We start from the raw sequence: 25,432 nt of genomic DNA, 5'->3' as shown, positions 1-25,432 counted from the left end.
AATTTTATTTTCATAATTAGTTTTTAAAACTTCTTGATGATTAACAAAAAAATATATATTTTTTACCACCTAAGACTACTTTGATGTCTAAGTGATATTGAGGTAGATATTGATCCTGCCTCTTTCCAAACATTTGACATTCAAACAGTTTCAGAAACATTCATGCTGAAAAAACTGGCAATTGGCCATTAAAATGTGTTAAAAGTAAAAGAATAACTAATTAATAATAATTTCCATTGATATATGTGTATATATATATATATACACATATATATTTCATTTTTATGGAGAAATATGATAGAACAGTCAAAATATTTTCAAGCAGAAATATAATATAATAGTATAAAATATTATGAAGGGTTTAGAATGAAAATATGAGCTCAAAAAATTAAAATTTCTAATTTTTATTGAAGATCTTGTTTATTATTAAATGATAATTTTGTGGTATTCAGTTGCTTCGGTCTTGTGTTTATGTTCTTCAAAGTAACCTTGTTTTCAATCTTACATTACTTTGATAGTAATCATGTGTAATAGGTGTGTTTAACCTTATTTTGCTATTAATGGGTGAAACATTGAACACCATAGTGCTTTACCCAAGTTCACAACACAAGTTAGCATCAGAATCAGGAGTGGAAACCCTATATCTCTGTTTCATTTTAAGGTAGGATACTATAGGCTGCAGTAACAAACAATGATCAATCCCAGTGGCCTTAAAGCTTAAAACATTCTTCCATCATGAGACAGTTGAGGGCTCTGTTTCACATCACCATCATGCACGTTAGCGAATCTAGTAGGATGAATCAGCAACCATGTGGAATAGTGTTGTTCACTGTAATATAAGAAAAAGAGAATAAGGCAAAGCAAGCAATGACTTTAAATTTTTGCCCAGTACTGGTACACAATTTTTCTACTCATATTTTATTAGCCAAGGTAAATCTTATGGTCCTTCCATGGGAAAAAATTATATGGAATTATTCTATAAACACCAGTATCTTGATGTTTAATTCAGTGTTTGTTTCATTAACTGATATGCTTCCTTCAGCGAGTTCCCAAGACTGATAGCTCTTAATATGTGGTCTGACTCCCTTCAGGAGGTTCATGAGGTCTTCTTTTCTCCAACTACATATCTTTGAGAGGCCAAATTACCTTTATATAACTCAACAAAATCAGCATATCATGAAAGACTAAATGCAGATACAGATAAGAGGATCCAATTGTCTTCTATTAAACAACACATTAAGAATATTTATAAAAATGTAAAAAAAAGAATTCCACACTATACCATTTTCTGTAAATATAACTATTTTTCATAAAATGTTTTTTATGCCTACATATAATAAATTCATTAAATAAACATTTAATGTGATTTGTTTAATGTGTATTACAAATATCACTAATATGACTCATATAAGCAAGAGGGTTTTGCATCCCCAATAATTTTAGTAAGTACTGGAACCAAAATGTTTAAGAACTGCTAACTTAAACAATTTTAAAAGACATAGAAATTTTAGCATTTGGATTACATTGGCAGGCTAATAATAATGGCAGTTTTATTAAGGAACAACACCAGAATTCAGTTCTTTTGTTTGTGTGCTAATGATTTACTATTTTGCTTTACCCAAGAAAGTCATTTGAATTTTATCTGTGATTAAGTTTGATGCTCTGTTTGGAGCCAGAGGGAATTCTCCTCAAATTATAGCTCAACCACTTGCTAGCTGAGAGAACTTGAACAAGTTAACTTCTCTAAACTTCAATTTCTTATTTACAAATGGGGATAATATATGACTAGTATGGTTACTATGAGGATGCATATATGTAAAGTTGTGACATATTTTCTGTAAGGTAAAACATGATCAATAAAATTTTAGTAATAATAGAGATAATAATAGGAAAAATGAATAACCAAAGAAGTTTCTGTACAGAATATTCTTCCATTGAGTAAGAAGATGAGATATTGGTAGTAAGAGAGTTCTTCAGTAGTTTTTGTATCATATATGTAAGTTGCCACCAACTCTGAATAAAGGTAGAGCTATCTTGACTGTCTACCCTGCACATTTGACAAGTATGCAACATGACACTCACTTCCCATAAAAATCTGCCTAGTAACTGCCACATTTTGTAATGCAATACCCTCCAAGAATATTATCATAAACTTCATTTTTAGTTCTCCTCTCCATCCAGGCACATAAGAGGAATTGTGCCCACCATCCTCCCCTTTAAATTTAGGCATGACCATGCATCTTGCTTGGTTCAATAAACATGAGCAGGGTTGATGTACATCACTTTTTCCTGGAAGAATTTGAAATCTAGTGCTCTACTCCCTGGTTACCTTTTTTTAAATACCTCTCCAGCCAAGGAGGCTATATATTTCATATAGTGCAACTACAAGGTGTTAAAGGCTCTCAACATCCTAAATTAATGAATCCCTAGATAGAGGACAGGTGCCTGAGAGAGGTGCCGGGATCTATAGCTGATTTTTGTAAGTGAGAAATAAGCCTTCATTGCGTTAACCTACTGAGATGTAGAAGTTGTTGAAGTAGCATAACCGTGTCTACGTTATTGACTCTCAAACTAATTCCAGTAGTGGCACAAACTCAGGGGTACTTACCACTATAAGGGTCCGATATCAATTAATGTACCTCTGAGCTATAAATAATATATACCCCTCTGCTTCTCACCCCAGATGGCTAATCTATTCAGTATGATATTGACAGTACAAACTTTTTCCATTGGAAATATCCTTTGAATTTAGTGAAGCTTTTCAAAACTTTCATTTTTCAATTACTCTTTATCTTTTCTAAAAGGCAATATTTTAAGTAAAGTAGGCTAAATTAGCCCTTCTTACTTTTCTTCTCCATTCTCACCAGAGCAATAAAATGCACAGTTAAAATTCATTCTCATGCATGTGTAAGGCTTAGAAAGATTAGTGGATAATAGAGTCCAAATAAGGAGCTTTTGAACATTAATCCACCAAGAGTTTAAGTTAGAAAATGTATCATCTTTTGAGCTATTGGGCATAATATTTAGATAGATAGGTTTGGATGGATTGTATAATAGTTGGAAAGCCATGTGGGCTGAGGTGGATTAAGAACTAATTTTCTTCCACCATCTGGTGTATTCACTTTTAGTGTTGAAAACAGTCTATGCTGTTGTACTGTTCAGTGCAGTCCATTAAAATTTCTCTCCATGCATGTGAATAAATGTCTAATTTACCTGGTGTGTGATTATGATAACAGTGGTGATTTTGATCTTTATCCATTGTGAAAATGTGGTCAGCAAAGACATCATGTATGATTTGACTGGCAAGAAATATACAAGGTTTTTTTGTGGGGTTTTTTTTTTATTATTATGAAAAGAAGGAGTGTATATATCCAGAGAACCTAGCACCAAGGATGCCTTGGTTGTTTACATGTGGAAGGCTCTGTGCCGGGAGATTCAAAATAGCTATGTCAGAAAGGAGAGAAAAAAAGAGGGACATAGACTGGGAAATGGGAATGAGTTTAGGGAGACAAGCAGAAAGATAGAGAGAAAGAAGTTCTGATGCTGTGATCCATTAGAAGAGTCTTAATACCATATTGGTGAATGCCTGCACATTAGTTTTTTTTTTCCAGCCTTATTGAGATATAATTGACATTAAACATTCTATAAGTTTAAGGTGTATAATGTAGTAATTTTATACATGTATATGTTGCAGAACAGTTACCATGAAAAGGTTAGTTAACACCTACATCACCTCACATTCTTAGAATTATTTTTGTGGTGAGAACTTTCATAATCTACTCTTAGCAATTTTCAAATATACAATACAGTATTGTTAACTATAGTCACATTACATACCCAGAACTTATTCATCTTATGACTAGGAAGTTTCAACCCATTGACAAAATGTACCCATTTCTCCCACTACCCAACCCCCTCCCTGGACAACCAACAATCTGTCCCCTGTTTCTATGAGTTCAACCTTTTAGGTTCTACATATAAGTGAGATAATACAGTATTTGTCATTCTCTTTCTGACTTGTTTCACTTAGCATAATGCCCTCAATGTTCATGCATGTTGTTGCAGATGGCTTGCAGTGGATTTTGTTCTTTTTTATGCATGAATATTTCATTATTAATAATTAATATCCATTAGTCTACATTTTCTTTATCCATTATATGTGAATGGACACTTAGGTTATTTTCATGTCTTGGCTATTGTAAATAATGCTGCAGTGAATATGAGGGTGCATATATCTCTTCAGGATAGTGATTTCATTTCCTTCAGATATATATACCCAGATGTGGAATTGCTGGATCATATGGCAGTTCTACTTGTAATTAGTTGAGGAACCTCCATACTGTTTTCCAGAGTGGCTTTATCAATTTGCATTTCCATCAGCAGTGTACAAGGAGTCCCTTTTCTCCGTATCCTAGCCAGCACTTGTTATGTCTTATCTTTTTGATAATAGCCATTCTAACAGATATAAGGTGATCTTATCATTTTTATTTGCATTTCCCTGATGATTAGTGATTGAGTATATTTTCATGTACCTGTTCGCCATTTAAATATATTCTTTGGGAAAATATCTATTCAAATGTTTTGCCCATTTTTAAACTGGATTATTTGTGGGGTTTTTTGTTACTGAGTTGTATGAGTTCCTCATATATTTTGGATATTAACCTCTTATCAGATATGTAGTTTGCAAATATTTTCTCCCATTCCATAGATTGCCTTTTGATTTTGTTGACTGTTTCTTTTGCTATGTAGAAGCTTTTTAGCTTGATGTAGTCCCGCTTGTTTATTTTTGCTCTTGGTGCTCGTGCTTTGGGTGTCATATCTAGAAAATTATGGCCAGGACCCACGTCAAGGAGTGTTTTCCCTATGTTTTCTTCGAGGAGTTTTATGGTTCAAGTCTTATGTTTAAGTTATTACTCCATTTCAAGTTGATATTTGTGAGTGATGCAAGATAGGGGTCTAGTTCATTTTTTTGCATGTGAATATCCAGTTTCCTCAGCACAATTTATTAAAGAGACTAACACTTCTCCACTGAGTATTGTTCATGCCCTTGTCAAATATTAGTTGACCATATATGCATACATATATGTATTTCTGAGCTCTCAATATTGTTTCATTACAGCTGATACAAAAGATACAAAGGATTATAAGAGACTAATATGAATAATACACCAATAAATTGGACAACCTAGAAAAAAATGAATAAATTCCTAGAAATGTATAAGCAACCAAGGCTGAATAATGAAGAAATAGATAATCTGAACAGACCAATATTAAGTAAGGAGATTGAATCACTACTAAAAATCTCCCAACAAGGAAAATTCTAGGACTGCATGGTTTCACTGGTGAATTCTACCAAACATAAAAGAATTAACTACAATTCTTCCCAAACACTTCAAAAAATTTCGAGGAGGAGGGAATACTCCCAGATTTATTTTATGAAGCCAGTATTACCCTGATACCAAATCCATACAAGGATACTATAAGAAAAGGAAACAATAGACCAATATTCCTGATGAATATAGATGCAAACATTCTTAAAAAATATTATCAAACCAAATTTAAGAAATCATTAAAAGGATTATACACCACAGCCAAGTGATATTTATCCCAAGGATAGTTTAACATGTGCGTTGAGCAAGTCTATCAGCGCCATTGTTCCAACATCATTTGTTCACTTTGTGTCTCTGTGTCACATTTTGGGAATTTTTACAATATTTCAAATGTTTCCATTATTATTATATTTGTTATGTAATCTGTAATCAGTGATCTTTAATGTTACTATTGTAATTGTTTTGGGGCGCCGCAAACCACACCCGTATAAGACCGGGAACCTAATTGATAAACATTGTGTGTGTTCTGACTGCCCCACCGACTGGCCATTTCCCCATCTCTGTCCCTCTCCTCCTTATTCCTTGAGACACAATAATATTACAATTAAGCCAATTAATAACACCACAATGGCTTCTAAGTAACCAAGTGAAAGGAAGAGTCGCACATCTCTCACTTTAAATCAAAAGCTAGAAATGATTAAGCTTAGTGAGGAAGGCACGTTGAAAACTGAGATAGGCTGAAAGCTAGGCATACTAAGGGTCTTCATCGTTGTATATACAGTTGCCTAATGGACATCTCCCCATGGATGTCTGATAGGTATCTCCAATTTAACATCTGCCTAATTGAACTCTAGGATGCTGGTCTCTTTTTTGTCGTTGTCGTTGTCATTGTTACTCAATTGCTCTAGCTTATTTCTGTCTCAAGGACTTACTAGTGCTGTTCCTCCTGCTTGTAGCACCATTTCTTCAGATCTTTTCATGTATGCCTCTCCTTGTAATTCCTATCTAAGATCAAAGGTTGGATCATCCAGATATGTGCTTACTCAATCACTCAAACTAAAATGATCCTCCTTCAGAACGATGGTTACCTTCTATTGCACTGCTCTGTTTTATTGACAGCATAAAAGTTACCAGTACTATATACTATCCTATTCGTTTCTTTGTATTATGATCTCTGCCTACTAGGATGTAAGATCCTTTAGGGTGAGTGTTATATCTTTCTAGTACCTTTATGTATCCAAAACATCTATAACATTGTCTGGCACATAATAGGTCCATATAATTATTTTTTCAACGGACTTACTCTTTTTTTAGAGAAGACAAATAATACCTCAATGTTTACATAAGTATCAGGGCAAATAAAATATTTTAAAGAAACAAGGTCATTTGACAAATGTGGGCAACTTCTAGACAATATTACTTAGAGACAATTCTATTGTAGATTGATTTGGGTGTCACTTAAATGTTTGATGAATTTATAAAATATATATACTTTATTGGCAAAGATTCTTAAAGAGAGCTCTTTTCATGTAGACAATTTTTATAACCCCATCTTTTTATTTTCATCAAGGTCATGGTGACTCTTCACACTTTATTTTAAAACTATATCACTAGAGTTATGATCACCATGCCTACAACAATGAAAATAATATTTCTTCTCTCATTTTATTTGCCCCTGCTCTAAGTAGAACAATTATCAGGAGTACATATATAAACATTTGTGAAACTAGGGATAGATTAAAAATTCAAGTTTACTTTTTAAGCTGGTTAAATGATCCTACCAATTTCTGATATTTGTCTAGGGCTGTAATCAAGACTCATGCACAAATATTTGTAATGTAAAATGTGTGATGGTAAAAACTTATAACCAGTCTCTAAACCATTTTTACATATAAAGCTCTTACCTCCTATATCCACTATCTTCACATACTGAAATTACAGTCATAGCAATCCATCCTCCATCTTTACAACCCAGCTGAACCTACTTCATGAATAAACTTAGTATGTCATATTCTGTATTTCTCTTCCCTGGAACCACAGTGCTGGGTTAGATATTTCCTTTATATACTCACTTGTCATTCTGTATATGCCTTTATGAAAGCATTTATCAGATTCATTGAAATGATCTGTTTTTACTTCAATAGTATTATCACTTAACACCAATGTCCTAAACCTAATAGGTACTCAACTAACCTCACTATATTGAAATAACTTTTGAATTTTTGTGATGTGGTAAGATTACATTACTGCTGTTCAGAACATATTCTCTCATACTGACAATCAGTGGGCTATGTGGAAAATCAAATTCATGACCTTTGTTGGTGGCTGCAATCTCTTATCAAATGAGCTAATTTTCCTCTGATATAATAGTATCTGTTCTTAAAGTATATGACATATATACAATCACAGATTAATCATTATAGTATTACAGCAGGATGGCTGTTCAAAGTCATATCCCCGCTATTCCTTTGTTTATTTATCTCCTCACTATGCCACCAACATCAGAACATCTATATTCCTTACTTTGTACTTTCCTGACCTCACTTACAGTAATTGCAGTAGTTAGGATGATAGATGAAGTATTACAGATATTTGTAAGTTCCATGGAACCATTTTAGAGATGATATAATAGAATATGCTGTTTACATTATTCAGGCTATCAAGTTGTGATCTCAGAGGTCACATTTCACCTTAGAGTGAATTGCTTACTCCAATCTGTCTTCTTCAAGGACTCTGGTTTTCAAACTGTGTTCTTTAGAAGAACTTTAGGGGATTTGACAAAGTTTAACTTTAAACTTTTAAAAATATGTATTTATTGAAAATCCTTCACAAAAATTCACATACTTAAATGTATAAACATTGGCTTATTTTTGTGCAGATTTAAGAACACAAAAACTTTCCCTAATATCTCTGTATAGACTTTAAGTTCTTGTCAATAGACACTTAAAATTACGCATGAATTTTTATCATTCAAAAATTTTCATGTCCACCCATGCAAAATTGTACAAGCAACTACATTTGTGCAGCACATATGCTGTGCTCAATAAAAGTACCCATTGTCCTCAAACACTAAAACTAATTAAAATACTTTATTACTGTCAGCTGTCATCATGCAATTGACTATTCTATGACATGAATGTGTGCTAAATAGGTGCACCTGAGACGAACCTGAAAAATAAGTGTTTTGTTGCTAAGTTGAAAAACTCCTTTTCAAACTACTATGATAAGCATCTAGTAAAGGTATCCCATAGAGTGTTTAGCCTACAGTTGGTGTTTGATAGTTTCCTACCACACTTGGGTATTTTATGGAAGAGGGGCAGCAAACAGAGCATAATACTCTATTCTTTATTTACATCTGCCTAGGTTACATTTCAGATATTCCAAATCTGTCTTTGAATAAAGTTATACCAACACTTCTGTAACCATTGTTAAAAATGAGCTTGTAAACTTCTCTTGATCATATATTAATGTCTAAAGACACATAGAGCAATAAAAAAAACTTAATTTCCATAGCAGTACTTGTGTTTACTTTGACACATCCGATAAATATGTATTTTGCCTCCTTTGATGCAGAGACTGCTAGTGATGCTAGTGAAGCTTTTGATACTGTGCTTTGTATGATAACGGTATAAAAACAGATACAGTGGTATTGTTGTCTCCCACTACTGTAGACTTTAACAGTAAATTTTCATAACTATTAAGTTTTTGTGTAAAGGTATAATTTAGGAAATGTATAAATATTGTGTTATATGTAAAAAAGTAAATGCATAATATGTACACATAATGTTATGATTGTATATTTGATATTTCCAGTATTTTTGCTTAGAACTAGGCAAAAATAGCATTACATAAGCAATGACATTTATTTAGGTTTAGAAAATGAGTACAAATGAGCTTTTCTTCTGATTAATGATTTTCACTCTATTTAAAGAAAAAATTGGAAATGTGAATGATTTTCTTCCCATTTTCATAGTCAGCAGAACAGTTTCCCTGGGCACCTATGGTTCAATCAAAAATCTACCAGTTACTTCTCTTAGCCATTCTTATCAGGATTTTCATTATCCATTAACATGGTTATACATTATCATATGACACTGATGTGAATCTGAGGATGGAAAGGAGACTAGTGATCCTCTTCTTTACAAGCAGATGTAAAGATAACTCTGATAGTTATAGCATAGTTCCTCTGAGCGGTCAATGATAATTTTGCCCATATTATTGGTTCTTGATGTGACATTCTTTAGCACGTATATTAATTAGAAAAATATAGACACAATTTTTAAATTAAAAAGAATAAAAACTTTAATTTGCCAAAGAAATGAATTTAAATATTTACTGTACTCTTTAAAACTAATCATAATGACTCTTTTTTTTGAAGCATGATCTGTATACAATGAATAGTGTTTAAAGAAAGTTTACAAGCCTTAAATTTGGTAGGATGTGGCTTCACAGATCTCTTTCTTTCTCCCCCTTTAAAAAGAAATTCTAAGAAACCTAATCTGTGGTCATTCAATTAATCAGACTTAACAGTGCACATATGCTGGCATCCATCTGCTGAAAGCTGTCATCAAGTGACATTGTCTTGTAACTGGATTTCAGACTTATTTGGCATGCCTGCAACATAGCCCACCTTCTGTTTCAGGCTGTAAAATAGATGCTTAATTTTTTTCCTTCCTCTTTATGATAACAATTTATATTACTAATGTACCAGACATTTTTCATTTATTCAAATTCTTTGATCATGCAGTGTTTGCTGGGATTAAAGCTTTCTCAGAAGACACAGGGGTTTCTGTATTGATTTTCCACTTTTGTGACAATAATAGAATAAAAATGTGTGTGTTTTCCTCAACTCTCAGCCTTTGTGATTTGGGCTAGGGTTAGTAAATGGTAAAGAAATAACTAGGACGATAAGGGAGAGATTAAAAATATTTGTTTCCAGATTCCTTTGATGCCATCTCTGGGCTAAGAGTCCATCACCAGTAAAGGGTGAATTTATTTCCTGCCTTTAGGTGTAAAATGAGGAGCTTTTTCTGCACTTACTGCTTCTTAATTGCCTTCAGCCAAAATAATTTTTATGACAAAAAGGCATATTTTGTGGTGACGTATTCTGGTTCCTTTTTAAAAGCCATTCTACTTGAGAAAATGTCATATTAATCTTAAATATTTAATGTCACTTACATATATTGCTTAACCACTACAAGTAACTTCCACTTACCCGCCAAGATTTTACCTCCTGCTCCCTATCTTGAAAACATCAAAAAAGACACATAGCATGGTTGACAAGTAAAATAGTTCTACTGGTGATATACCTGTGCCAAGGAAAATGTAAGCAATGTTTTGTTTGGGGGCAGTAAAATAAAATATACTAAGAAGCTAGTATATCCAAGAAAATATAAGTCCACTGTTTGGGACACATTTATTGGTAACTGAAAACAAAAATAAAGCAAATTTACTCACCTCTTACTTTGCATCTATTTTCTCTATCAAGGAGGATCAACTTAACTATGGTGAAGATGGAATATACATTGAGTAAAAAATTAGAGTAGGAGACTATTTATATAAGAGACTCTAAGTGAGAAATTGTGTGTTCCAAATGAATTCATCTCCTTGTTAACAGATATTATATGCCAGGATATTGATATTTCAGAAATCAGAGAGAAACACTGTTGACAATATTTGAAGAGTCAATAGATAAGGCGAGTGATTCTATAAAAAATCAGATCAGAAAAAGAACTTGAATTTTTAAATTAAAAATGAGGTCATTCCTACAATTATAAATTGCTAAGAATATAATAGCAAAGCTCTCACTTAACTCCAACCAAAAAACACTAACCACAGATAGGAAATTCATTCAGGTTACCAGAGATGACAAAAATAGGTTCCAGCTTTTTTCAGGTAAAAGATTCAAAAAAGTTAAGTACCTTTCCCTACATTACAGAGCTTATAAATGGCAGACAGGATTCAGCACATGCCTGTCTGATTCCAGAGCTTTCACAATTAACTATTGCTACATACAGTTTGTGATAAATATCCAGCCAAAATTCTAGACTGGATTATTGAATGTATAATTATGTATGAGAATAGTGGTCATTAGAACCACTAATAATAACACAATAACATCATACTGACAGATGAAGAAATACTTAAATTTTTCCAAATTGTAATGATGAATATATCGATTTAAGCCTTGAATAAAGGAAGTAGTTAGTGAGACAACTGGATGCTTTATTCTGTTCTATATTTTATTGATGATGCAAATCCAGTTATAGAGCATGCTAATCAAATTGGCAGATGGCACAAATCTAGGCCAATTATATTAATAGAATATCAATGTTTGAAACAGGGATTTTAAATACTGAAGGAATTGAGAACATGCCACCCCAAAATATGCCACTCTGGCATATTGACATATTTTGAGTTAAAGGCACTTGAAAATCAGCAAATACAAGAAAAATACTCTGACTTTGCTTCTTTTTCTTAAAAGTAGGTGGTAACATTCCATTAAAAAAAGATGTTCTCCCTATACCAGAAGGAAAGTAACATTATTATCATCAAGGATGAGGAGTTGAACCTGGGAGAATTCTTTACAGATCTTGTTAAAATAATTCTTATCTTCCTTTAGCCTTCACACATGGTTTAGTCACTTTTGCACAACTGCCTTTCTTTGTTCAACCTAATATAAAAGCAAGCAGATTTCACTATTTCTTTGGGTCTTCATCCTTTATGAAGGCTCCCATATCATATAGAATTTGTATTAAATAAATTTGTATGCTTTTCTCCTATTGATCTGTCTTACATCAATTTAATTCTCAGACCCAGACAAACAGAACCCTAAGAAAGTAAAGGTAGAAGTTTGCCTCCCCTACAATACTATTCAGTTCAGCTTGATAGATCTCTACATTGTTATTCAACCAATCTGTACTTGAGTACCCTAATTACAAGAAACTCAACATATCCTGATGTTTCCTCTTTTAACCATGGTTGTTAGTATATTCTTTCAGTAAAGAAAGTATGCCTTAGTTTCTTATAACTATTTAACCAACTATTCCTTATTCAATGTAGTGGAACCAGAGAAGATTTGTATATATTTTAGAGACACAGAGGAAATATCTGAAAAATGCTTGAATGGTTGAAAATATCAGCTAAATTAAGGAAGCATTTTCACCTTTTTTGAAACCAACTGTTTGAATTCCTTCTCACCAATGCTGTGAATAACTAAAATATGGTGCAGAAAATAATAACAAGTATACAGAATAATTGGATTAACATTATAAGAGAACAATCCTGGATTATCTGATGGAAAATATTCACGACTCTCTTAGTAGTACCAAAGAAATAACTATTATTAGATTTCTGTTCAGTTAATAAAGACTATCAATGTTAGATATAATTTTCAAAATAAAACTTTGAATGGTGAAATTAATTCTAGTTATAATTTAGATTCAAATTTATTAAGGAATATTTTGCATATAATAAAATTCACTGATTATAAGTGTACAATGCAGTGTGTAACCACTGTAACCATTGCCACAACCATGATACAGAATTTTTCCATCACCCCTCCTGACTAGTTCCCCAACCAGAACTTCTATAAAAAAGACAGGTGGATGTGACCATCAAAAACTAAAATTAAAAAAAGGCAAATAGAACTTCTATAAGTAATTAAATATATATATATATAAAAATGATATGAAAATATATAAATATCTATAAATCAATATCTATCTATCTCACAACAAAATATAATGCATGGATTAAATAATAGAGTAGACAAAGCAGAAGAAAAATTAATAGACTGAAAGATTTGAAGTTATTTAATAAAAAGTAGAACAGAGAAATTATACCTGGAAAATATGAGATGTTAGGATATAGTATTGAGTGACTTCTGAGAAGTAAGACACAGATTCCTTTCTCAATCTCAGTATTTTTAGTCTGATCCTAATATCGTGGAGAAAGTGAAAACTTCCTCAGAGTCTAGGAGTAGGACAGCAAATTTGGTAGAGGATTTGTTTTTAGCATTGCATTATCTGAGGAAAGTGCCTTTAATTATAGCATTGGTTCTATGGGAGAAACGTATTCCAAGTTACGAATAGCTGAAATGCATTGAAATTTTGGAACATAAAATCTTATTTTAAGTCATGACACATACTTGCTGTATCTGTACATTCATTTATTATTTCTGTTAGTATTCTTTTGTTTCCTAATCACACTTTCACCCACAGTATTGTAACAACTATAATTTGTAAATGGAATACCAAATATAAAGACATTCTTTGTTGTGATGCCATGTATGTTTCCTCATTTCAACCATTACTTTGTGCTGTTCTAAAATAAAAATATGAATCCCATGATTTACCTATTTCTTCTATCAATGTTTAAATATCAGGACGAAGAATTACAAGAGATTAACTTCTTTAAAACTCTGAAGGTGAAATGAAGAAATCCATCTCCCATTTTATAACATTTTTTAAATCTTTGAATAAGTATCAAGAGAAAGATAGAAGTTATTATAAATTAGTTTAAATTTGATGAAGAAATATTGCTTATTTCAAGGATTTTGAATAGAATTTTTTCATTTAACTCTCTATCCTGAATAAAGACTTCTTTTCAGTGTATGAGAATTGTTCATCTACTCTGATCAATTTAATTTGCCTTTAATTGGATTCAATTATGATTGTATCTAACTCGTCCTTCTAAGTTTTAAAAATATGCTTTTGAAATCCTTCAGTTTATTGTATCTCTAATTCATATTTGAGATTCCAGAATACATAAAGCACTTTGAATAGAACTAATTTTAAAACTGAGTTCACAAAATATATTAAAACCCTGATTAGCAAGATGCCTAAGAAATAGGTAGTCTTATTGTTTAAATGCTCTGCTTAAGTGACAATTAAGCAAAAAGCCCATTGTTTTACATTTTCTTATTTAAACGTTTTCTTAATTGCCTGTGTCTACTTTGTTTGTACCTACTGTATTAAAGTGATTTTAATGGAATTCCTCTTTTAAAACCCTACAGTGCTTCAGGGTCATCTGTCAGTATAGCAATTCATAGTGTACATGAGTTTATATGTTAAAGCTGCAGGAGGCTAAGCTATCAGTATACAAAATCTGGAGCATCTCTTGAAAGTTGCCTATGAATTGTATTTTTCTTGCATTAATGTGTTATTTATCATTTGTATCTCCCAGATAGGTTGCAATGTCACAAATGTTGATTATCTGAGAGTTATAGTGAATTGGATTCTAGTTAATTTATATTTTACAGCTAAACATATCCAAGATATATGAAGGGTAGCCCTAATCACAGTATCAAAATCCTGACCCATCAGTTGTTCTTTTGTGTTACATAGAATAATGCAATACCTCTGGTGGATCATATGCAAAAGTGGCCTAATTCTTCCCACTCCTCTGAATGCATGCCACTTCTCTCATGAAAAGGTAGTCTGTTTCCTTTTCACATGGATCTGGAATGGCCTTGTGACTTGCTGTGAAGAATTGAGTATGATAGAATCTATGCTGTGCTATGTCTGGGCCTAGGCCTTAAGAGATGATAGACATTCGCATTTGCTCTGTTAAAAACTAGTCACCATGTAAAGAAGTCTAGATAACCTACCAGTGGAAACATATGGGAGAAAGAGGCCTATCCAGTCTTTAGCTGTTCCAGCCATCCCAGCAAATTTGCCGAAACTTTGAGTGAATTCATCTTGGTTGTTTCAGCCTCATCCAAGACCCTAGATCAATGCAATTTCCAGAATGACATCAGCACACATGTTGTTAAGAAGTGCACAACAAAGCCAAGACAACTTACAGAATCATTGGAAATAATATTCAATAAATTTTTAAGCCATCATGTGTTAAGTGTTTTGTTATGCTGCAATAGATTCCTGATACAGAAATTAATATCTGAAGGTAAAATGCTGCTTGAACAAAAAGCTAAAACATGTGCACTGGCTTTGAGCCCAAATGTGGGTTAGAGGAAGAAGAGTGATGAGGAGACTGTTAATAGAGACTAGAAGAACAGGAAATCATTATCGTTGAAAGCTGAAAAAGAAGTAATACATATTACATATTGGCAAAAAGTTCATTAACACTCACCTGAGGTAATATGGAAGAAAGAAAACGAACCTAATGAATTTGTGGATCTGGCTGACTAGATTTCTGATCATAAAGTTGGAAGTGTCAAATAGCTTACTTTAGTAGAATATGATAAAGTCTTGCAAGAGAAAGGTAAACTAAATAAGGAAAGTTAATTTGGACCCAGGACAGTCTCTCCAGCTGGTAAAATTTTTTTGAAGTAAGAAATGCCAACTGGCACAGATCACAGTAAAACGTAGCCTAAGAATTAAAATAAAATCAAATTGTATAGCTGTAAAAAATCTTTGTAAAGACCTCGACAATATTTGTTTGTTCCCCTTCACTAGATAAAATAACTATTAATTTTCTAAATATTGTCCCACAGCAGCCTGCCACTTTCACAGTAGAGAGAGGTAAATCTAAAAAAGAATTATGAATGTGGCATAAGATGATTCCAAATAAGTTTCACAGAAAGCCCACAGAAGTTTTAAGAGAATTACACTTGCAACAGCATCCTGGACTAAAAGTTATAGAAATAGTTCAAAATAAAAAGAAGACCCTGCCTACCAATTTTCTATTGACCATAAAAAGACTGAGGGAATCATTCAATTGCAAACATAGGTCATATTTTATGGAAAAATATGGAAGACTTAAAGGGTAAAGCCAAGAACCACCAAGAACAATGGTTTAGGGAACTATTTCCATAAAAGTGCAATTGGACCTTAATTAAGGAACATCTTCTTCTTAACGAGAAGGGGAAACTCATTAAAAGTCCCTGGCACAGGACTTCCCTGGTGGTGCAGTGGTTAAGAATCCGCCTGCCAATGCAGGAGACACGGGTTTGATCCCTGGTCCGGGAAGATCCCACATGCCGCGGAGCAACTAAACCCATGCGCCACAACTACTGAGCCTGCGCTCTAGAGCCCACGAGCCACAACTACTGAGCCTGTGTGCCACAACTATTGAAGCCTGTGCACCTAGAGCCCATGCTCTGCAACAAAGAGAAGCCACCGCAATGAGAAGCCCACACACCACAAGGAAGAGTAGCCCCCACTTGCAGCAACTAGAGAAAGCCCACGCACAGCAACGAAGACCCAACGCAGCCATAACTCAATCAATCAATCAATCAATCAATCATTAAAAAAAAAAGTCCCTGGCACAACTTCATATCTTTTTAACAGACCAGTGTACTAGTGTGCCTTTTTTCTAATGACGTAAACTGTGATGATTATTATTTTAGCTGTGTGTTACCATGGTATGTTGGGTGTCTGGGGGCAGATACTTCTTTTAGTTCATAGGCTTTCAGAACAAGACTATCCATACTTGAAGAGTCTTATCCACTTCTGAACGTAATGCAGATAATGAGATCCTTGATTTTGTACTGATACCATAGTGAAGAACAACTTTGGAGGGGGTGGGGAATGGGAATTAATGTATTTTGCATCTGGGAGGTATGTGGATTATTGTGGCCAGAGGGTGTATTGTGATAGATTGTTTGCAAAGATGCCACCAACAATTTTTACCAGACTTTGACGTTTCTGCTCCCCCTCTCTCAAGAGGTAGGTTCTCTTTGCTTTTCCTTAAAATGTGGGCTGCTCTTGTGACTTGCTTTGACCAATAAAATGAGATGAAAATTAAGCTCTGAGATTTCCAAACCCAGACCCTAGAAAGTAGCTTCCATTTTCTGCCCATTGAGATCCAGCGCCATGTCACAGAGCTCAAGTAAAACAACTGGATGGTGAGAGAACACAAAGAGAAAGAGGACAACTGGCTAATATCCATTCCAGCTACCCTAGCTGACTTGCCAGATAGGTGAGTAAAATTATCTTCGGCATCCCAAACCCAACTCAACTCACAGATAAATGCAACTCCAGCTGAAAACATACAGCATATAACAGCCTAGTTGATTCTAGCCAACCCAGAAAGCTGTGAGAAAAAATAGTGTTTCTTTAAACCATTAAGTTTTAAAAGACTTTGTTATGCAATAATATACAACTGAGACATTCCCTTTTGAAGAATAGCCTTCGATAGGACTGAGGGGTGTGTTTCTAAAGAGAATTAGCATGATGGATTTATTTATGTGAGAAGTTTTAATTTTTCAAAATTTCTTTTCTCTTTGTATGTAGGACTATGCTCTGATCAAGGTATTATTGTTGGCAAATGAAGCTATTCTAACATTGTATAATCACTAGTGGGATAATTCTTTGAATCATTAAAAACAGAAGCATTCAAATGTTTTGATAAATATTGGTGTGTTCACTTGATGTGATAATTAGTCCACCCATATTTAATTCTAATTACTTAAATACTGTTCTATGAATAATCATATTGCTATTTAAAAACATGTTTGGGGATTTAAAAATACTGAAAACTACCCAGATTTAGCTTTAGACTTTCATCATGATAAAACAAAAAACTTGTTTCGCTGTATAATTTTTATCAGTTTCAACTAGTAAAATAGATATGTACAAAGAATATAATGTATAAATTACCAATAGACCATTAACTCTTAACTATGGAAGGAGAAATTACACAAATCTCTGTCTATTTCATATTATAAATGCTAGCTTATGCTAAACTGCTATATTTCATTTATCCAACCAGGACTTAGTGCTATGTGCAAGGATAGGATTATGTTAAGTAAAGTGAGTGATCTCCAACAGAGAATAGATTCAAGTATACCAGATAGAGCTTCCAAAAGCAGACTAAAATATTACCTTGGAGGGCTCTAAAAAAGTTATGTCTTTTAAACCTTTTCTTGGGTGATAATGATGATGACGACCATGACAATGATGATCATGATGATTATGATGATGATGATTTGAGGAACAATGACTCAGAAATGAAAAAAGAAGAGGTCGGTATATTTTGATTTGGTTGGTCTTGGCAGATTAAGTGAAGTTCCATCATGGGAAGAACTTGGCAAGATAAATGGACACAGGGTGAAATTGGCAGAGGCATCAGGCAAGTAGGAGCATGATGAAATAGAGACAAAATGATGCAGAAAATTAGCTTCACTTTCTATTTTTAAAATTTATTTATTTATTTATTTATTTATTTATTTATTTATTTATTTATTTATTTATTTATTTGTCTGCCTGCACCGGCTACAGAAGCTGAATAAGAATCATGACCACCTCTCCAAATTGCTGGGGCAGTGGCAACAAAAAAGCCATCCCAATTTCCAGTCCATCATCTTATACTTCTACTAGGGTAACAAGGAGAAAAATTTCTCCATGGAGCAGAATCTGCTTCTACCGGTTTTTCAGATTGCCGTGCTTATTATGTATAAAAATGAAAGCAAAATATATTATAAAACTTTCCAAGCAAATCAGCATAGGCCATGCTGTCAACTTGCCATATGGAAGTTTTGTTAAAATAGAGATGTTACAGGCAATGAAATTGATATTTAGAGGAATTAATAAGTATTTCCTATATTGAAAACAGCCAGAAGAAACAATTATAACAGTTATGAATGTGACCAACTTGAATCTTCCAGAGTCTGATAGCAAGATGACAATTTTTACTAGAAAATAGATGTTATAAGATTGATTTCTTATTCTGTGGCAAAAATGTAGTTACTGGCAAATTGAGTAGTCATTAAACAAATAATAAGATCAAGAAATTAGGTTCTTGCAACTATGGAACAACTAATGAAAGCGAGTGCTTTCAAGGGTTTGTACAAATTTCAGTCAAATTGGAAATGAACGATGGTGTTTGCATTGTTTGCATCTCTAACTTGAGATAAATAAAATTATTCGAAAGACACAAATATAAAGACAAACATGGAAATGTCTTGAACAGTTCTAGAAAAATGATGCTTCATATAAGTTCAAAACCATGTTTCAAGCATCTTAAAAGTGAATTAACACATGAAAACAAAGGAGTTTTCAACTCAAAGGAGTGGCATTGATACAGATAAATGACATTATAACTGACAATAGAATGAATTTCACCTGTCTGTGTTTTATTAGTAGAAAATAATTCAAGATGGGTGTTGAAAATGTATAAAGTAATCTTTATTTTTCAATCCAAAGAGACTCTTTCAGTGATATTGGACTTACTTTGTGTGTACAGAAAAGTCTACTGATTGTATTGATGAAAACCATTAGCAAAGACATGAATGGAAATGAATAAATTAATTTTACTATTTATATAAGCTCAAAGCAATAATTTTTTTAAAAAGTATCACTGAATAGATAGAACACACTGTATTGGAAATGAGACAGGGCATCAACAACTTAAGAAAACTTCATAGTACAGGAACTTGCTGGTAGCACATCTAATAAATATCATGCTGGGCTTCCCTGGTGGTGCAGTAGTTAAGAATCCACCTGCCAATGCAGGGGACATGGGTTCGAGCCCTGGTCTGGGAAGATCCCACATGCCGCGGAGCAACTAAGCTGGTGCGCCACAACTACTGAGCCTACACTCTATAGCCCGTGAGCCACAATTACTGAGCCCGCGCACCACAACTACTGAAGCCCGCACGCCTAGAACCCGTGCTCCGCAAGAAGAGAAGCCACCGCAATGAGAAGCCTGCACACTGCAACTGGAGAAAGCCCATGTGCAGCAACGAAGACCCAACACAGCCAAAAATAATAAATAAAAAATAATTTTTAAAAATATCATGATTGTGTATGGGTTAATACTTTTATTTAAATACAATATATTGATACATACATATAGAAAAGTGCATGTTATAAGTATACCATGCAGAATTTTCAAAAATGGAACATACCTGTGTAACCAAATCCCAGATCAACAAACATCAGCAGTAGTCCAGAAGCCTTATGCTCCCTACAAATCACTAACCTCCCACAAAGGTAACCACCATCCTGACTTGTAACAGTGTTGATGAATTTTAGCTGTTTTGTACTTTATACAAATGTGGTCATATGACATTGAAGGAGTTAGGCACATGGTACTGCAAAATATGCAGCTTTTGTATATTGATTATTTTGAGTTGAAGTCCCTTGAAAAATAGCAAATGTAGGGAGAGGATTTCTCTCAACTCCCTTTATATGCCTAAAGACAGATCCTAAAGGAACTAAATTTTCATAAATCCCCTCCCTAGGAGTTTCACTAACCAGGGAAGATTGACTCTTATCACAAGAGAGGAGACCAGACATTGACACCACACCCAGACAAACTATCATTCTTCTAAGGGCCTATTCATCTTTCATAAAAATAACTTACTCTCCCTTTAAGTGGCTCATATCCTCCTTCGCCTCCCACTTCCCCTTTTTAATACAATACATAAGCTTTCAAATCTCACCGCTTTTTTTTGGGTATTCACTTTTTTTCCTGTGATGCCCCTGTGAATGTAATATAAAAAATAATAAATTTGTATATCTTTTCTCCTATTAATCTGCCTGTTATCAGTTTATTTCATAGACCCAGCTATCAAGCCTATGAGGGTAGAGGTAAAAGTCTTTCTTCCTCTAAAACATGAACTGATTTTAGTATTGCTATAGATTGAATTGTGTCTCCCCAAAATTTATATGTTGAAGTGCTAACCTTTGATGTGATGGTATTTAGAGATGGTGCCTTTGGGAGGTAATTAAAGTTAGATGAGATCATGAGAGTGGGGACCTTACAGTGAGATGGTTGGTAGCTTATGGTGGCTTTGTAAGAAAAAGAACAGAGCAAGAGATCACTCTTTCTTTTCTATATGGTGACATAATGAGAAGGTAAGCCCGGAAGACAGCTCTCACCAGGAATCAAATTGGCTGGTGCCTTGATCTTAGACTTTCCAGCATCCAGAACTATGAGAAATTAAAGTCTCCTGTTTAAGCCACTCAGTCTATGGTATTTTGTTAGGATATCCCAAGCAGGCTAAGACAGGTATGGTTTATGTTACTCAATGTTACGTTTATTAAATTCATTCAGATTATAGAATACCCTTCAGTGATCCATTATCTTTGCTGTAATGTATTTTGATTGTATGAAAAAAATGTATTTACCCACTCTTATTGATTATTTCTAGTTTTTGACAATTATGGGTAGTACTGCCACAGTTGTTCTAGTACATGTCTTTTGAAACCTACGTATCTTTTGTGCAGTGGAATTGACAGAAAATTTGTTATAAACATGTTCAGCATTGGTAGGTTCTCTCAAATATTTTTAAAAAGGCTATACCACCCCTTGTCCTACATCCCCTGGAACATGTGTTTAATCCTCTTTTTTTTTTGCATTTTAGCAATTCAGATGGGTGGTTAGTGGTATCTTCTTGTGATTTCAATTTGCAATTCCCTGATAATTAATGAACTTGAACACTTTTTCACATGTTTAATACCTATTTGCATATCTTCTTGGGAAGTGTCTGTTTAATTATTTTGCCCTATTTTCTGTTCCGTTCTTTCAGGTTCTTCCTTTTTGATTCATTTTTTAGGTTATATTTTGGATAGTCATTCTTTGTTGGATGTTGTATTGAAACTAACTTTTCCCATCCTGAAACTCTTTTTCTTTCTGAGTCATGTCTTTTGATAAACAGAAGGTCTTCACTTAAATATATTTAAATTTATGTTTATTTTCCTTTATGATTACCACGTTTTTGCTCTGTTTAAGAAATATTTGCTTACTCTAAGTCACAAAAATGTTTCCCTATTATTTTCTCTAACATTTTTATTGTGGTACATTTAACCTTTAGATGAAATAAATTGGGACTGTATTTGTATATGTGATGAAATATAGAAACCAAGTTTCTTTTTTATTCCATGAGAATAACCAATTGACCCACTACTCTTGGATTTTGATTGTATTGCAATGAATCTATTGATTATTTTATGGAAATTTGACAGCTTAATAATATTAACTCTCAATACTCAAACATATTAGATTCCTCCATTCATTTTGAGATTTCTAAATTTCTCTTATATTTATACTTTTCTATTTAGCTTCCTTATACATCACTTAATAGATTAATTTTGTTGCTATTATAATTTCCTGTTGATATTTATAAAACAAATTCTTTTTATTGAAGTATGGTTATTTACAATATTATATTAGTTTCAGGTGTACAACATATTAAATATTTTTATACATTATACTCCATTTAAAGTTGTTATAAATTATTGGCTGTATTCTCTGTGCTGTATAATATATCCTTGCAGCTTATTTTATACAGAGAAGTTTGTGCTATGTATAAAAGTTTATATGTTGACCGTATATCCAGTATCCTTGCTAAATTTTCATAGATTAATTTGGAATTTTATATACATAGTCATGTTTTTTGAAATTCTGAGAGTTTTCATTCTTCCTCTCTAATCCACCTGCCTTTTACTATTTGTATTGCCTTATTTCAGGGGAATGAAACATCCAATAAAATGTAGAGTGGAAGATATGATAGCAGGTGAGTAGCCTTGTTTTGTTTTCTATATCAGGGAAAACTTTCATTATATCATGTTGAGTATGATGAACACTGTAGATTTTTATAAAGATTCTTTATCAGATTAAGGAAGTTCCATTCTATTTCTTGTTTGATAAATTTGTTTGTCTTGTCTGTTTTATTTATAGTACATGGGTTTTGATTTTTTTTCAAATGCAGATTTTAAAAATTTATCATATCACTTTTCTACTGTGTTCTGTTAATAAGGTGAATTGAATTACTCTGAATGAGTCTCAAGCGCTAAATCATTCTTGCATACTTGAGATGAATCATATGTGATAATGATGCATATAAATATATACATATACATATATTCAAGTTGCATATATGTTGTCATGTATATTTGTGTTTATACTCTTGAAAGATATTGGTCTATATTTATTGTAATGTACATTCAGATTGTGACATTTACTTACTGTAGTTTATTTTTGCAGCTCTTTAAGAGACATAAAATTATATATATTAGTAATTATAAAAAAGTATTGTTTAGCTTGTAACATATATAAGTGTGATATGTATCAAATAATAGCACAAAAATGTGCTGATGGAATAAAGCAACATAGGTGTAATGTTTCTCTATCTCATTGGAAGTAAGTTTTATAAACCTGAACTTGATCCTGTTAAGGTGCATATGCTAAGTCCTAAAGCAGAATACTAAGAAAATAACTAAAATAAATATAGCAAAATTAGTAAAGGAATTAAAATATTACAGTACAAAATATTCATTTAATGCAAAATACTTTATGATTCCACTTATGTGAGGATCTGAAATGAGCAAATTCATACAGACAGAAAGTAGAATAGAGTTTACCAGGGTCTTGGGACTTGGGGATAGGGGAATGGGGAATTATTGTTTATTTGATATGGATCTTTTATTTGGAATGATGAAAAGTCCTGGAAATGTCTACTGGCTATGTTTATACAACATTGTTAATGTCCTTAAGGTCATCAAATTATACACTTAAAAAATGGTTAAAATGGTAAATTTCATGTTAGGTATATTACACCACAATAAAATATAAAAGGATGGAAATATAAGATACAAATCATAATTAAAAGAAAGCTACAGTAACTATACTAATATCATACTAAGTGCACTTAACGCAAGGAAAATTTCTAGGGATAAAGAGGGCCATTATGTAATAATAAAATGGGGAATACATTAAAAAGACATAAGAATTCTAAGTATGTTTGAACCAAACAATAGTGCTTCAGGAATCATTAAGAACAAATTTGTAGGATTGAAAGGAGAGATAGACCAATTCAAAATTGTCCATTAAACATTACACTGTCCTTAATACATAAAACAAGGAAACAGAAAACTAGCAAGGATACATAGAAGGTCTCATGAGCATTATCAGCCAAAGGGGAAAGGTTGGAAGGAGGGTGAAATGGGTAAAGGGGATCAACTGTATTGTGATGGATAGAAATTAAATTTTTTGTGGTAAGCATGCTACAGTGAATACAGAAGTAGAAATATAATGTTGTACATATACAGAAGTGGGATAGCTGAATCATATGGTAGTTTTATTCTTAATTTTTTGAGGAATCTCCATACTGTTTTCTATAATGACTATACCAATTTCCATTCCCCTCGACAGTGTATGATGGTTCCATTTCTCCACATTCTTGCCAACACTTGTTATTTCTAGCCTTTTTGATAATAGCCATTCTAACAGGTGTGAGGTGATATCTCATTGTGGTTTTGATTTGCATTTCCCTAATAATTACTGATATAGAAAATCTCTTCATCTGCCTGTTGGCCATCTCTATGTCTTCTTTGGAAAAATGTCTATTCAGCCCCTCTGCTCATTTTTTAACTGGGTTGTTTGCTTTTTTGTTGTTGAGTTGTATGCGTTCTTTATATATTTTGTATATTAACCCCTTATTGTATATATGATTTGCAAATATATTCTCCCATTCTGTAGGTTGTTTACTTTGTAGATTGTTTCCTTTGCTGTGCAAAAGCTTTTAGTTTATTTCCATTTGTTTATTTTTGTTTTTGTTTCTCTTGCCTGAGGAGACATGTCCAGAAAGATATTGCTAAGACCGATGTCAAAGAGTGTACTGCCTATCTTCTAGGAGTTTTATGGTTTTATATATTACACTCAAGTCTTTAATCCATGTTGAGTTGATTTTTGTGTATGGTGTGAGATACTGGTCTAGTTTCATTTTTTTGCGTGTGGCTGTCCAGTTTTTCTAACACCATTTATTGAAGAGACTATGCTTCTCCATTTTATGTTCTTTGACCCTTTGTTTTAAATTAATTGTCCATATATAAATGGGTTTTCTTCTGAGGTCTCATTTCTGTTCCATTGATCTGTATATCTTTTTTTTCTTCTAATACCCTGCTCTATTGATTACTATGACTTTGTAACATAGTTTGGAAACAGTGTGATAGCTCCAGCTTTGTTCTTCTTTCTCTAGATTGCTTTGGATATTTGGGTTCTTCCATGGTTCCATATAAATTTTAGGATTTTTTGTTCTATTTCTGTGAAAAATGTCCTTGGGATTTTGATAGAGATTGCATTGAATCTGTAGATTCAGTATATAGACATTTTAACAATGTTAATTCTTCCAATCCATGACCACAGAATATGCTTCCATTTTTTTGTGTCTCCTTCAGTTTCTTTCAACAGTG

The 25,432-nt window shown here is 33.0% G+C and overlaps 1 long non-coding RNA gene across 1 annotated transcript in view; it reads left to right on the top strand.

The window, feature by feature from the left end:
• Positions 1 to 25,045, top strand: part of LOC309652829 — a 63,063-nt gene extending 38,018 nt beyond the window's left edge. Inside the window, exon 3 of the long non-coding RNA XR_014258902.1 lies at positions 22,709 to 25,045. This is a non-coding gene — a long non-coding RNA (uncharacterized lncRNA). The remainder of the gene's footprint in view (positions 1 to 22,708) is intronic.
• Positions 25,046 to 25,432: the final 387 nt, after the last annotated feature.

The sequence above is a fragment of the Balaenoptera physalus genome (genome assembly GCF_965194825.1).
Source record: "Balaenoptera physalus genome assembly, chromosome: X".
Lineage (NCBI taxonomy): Eukaryota > Metazoa > Chordata > Mammalia > Artiodactyla > Balaenopteridae > Balaenoptera > Balaenoptera physalus.
The sequence above is the reverse complement of the archived record's forward strand: the minus strand, read 5'-3'. Positions and strand labels throughout refer to the sequence as shown.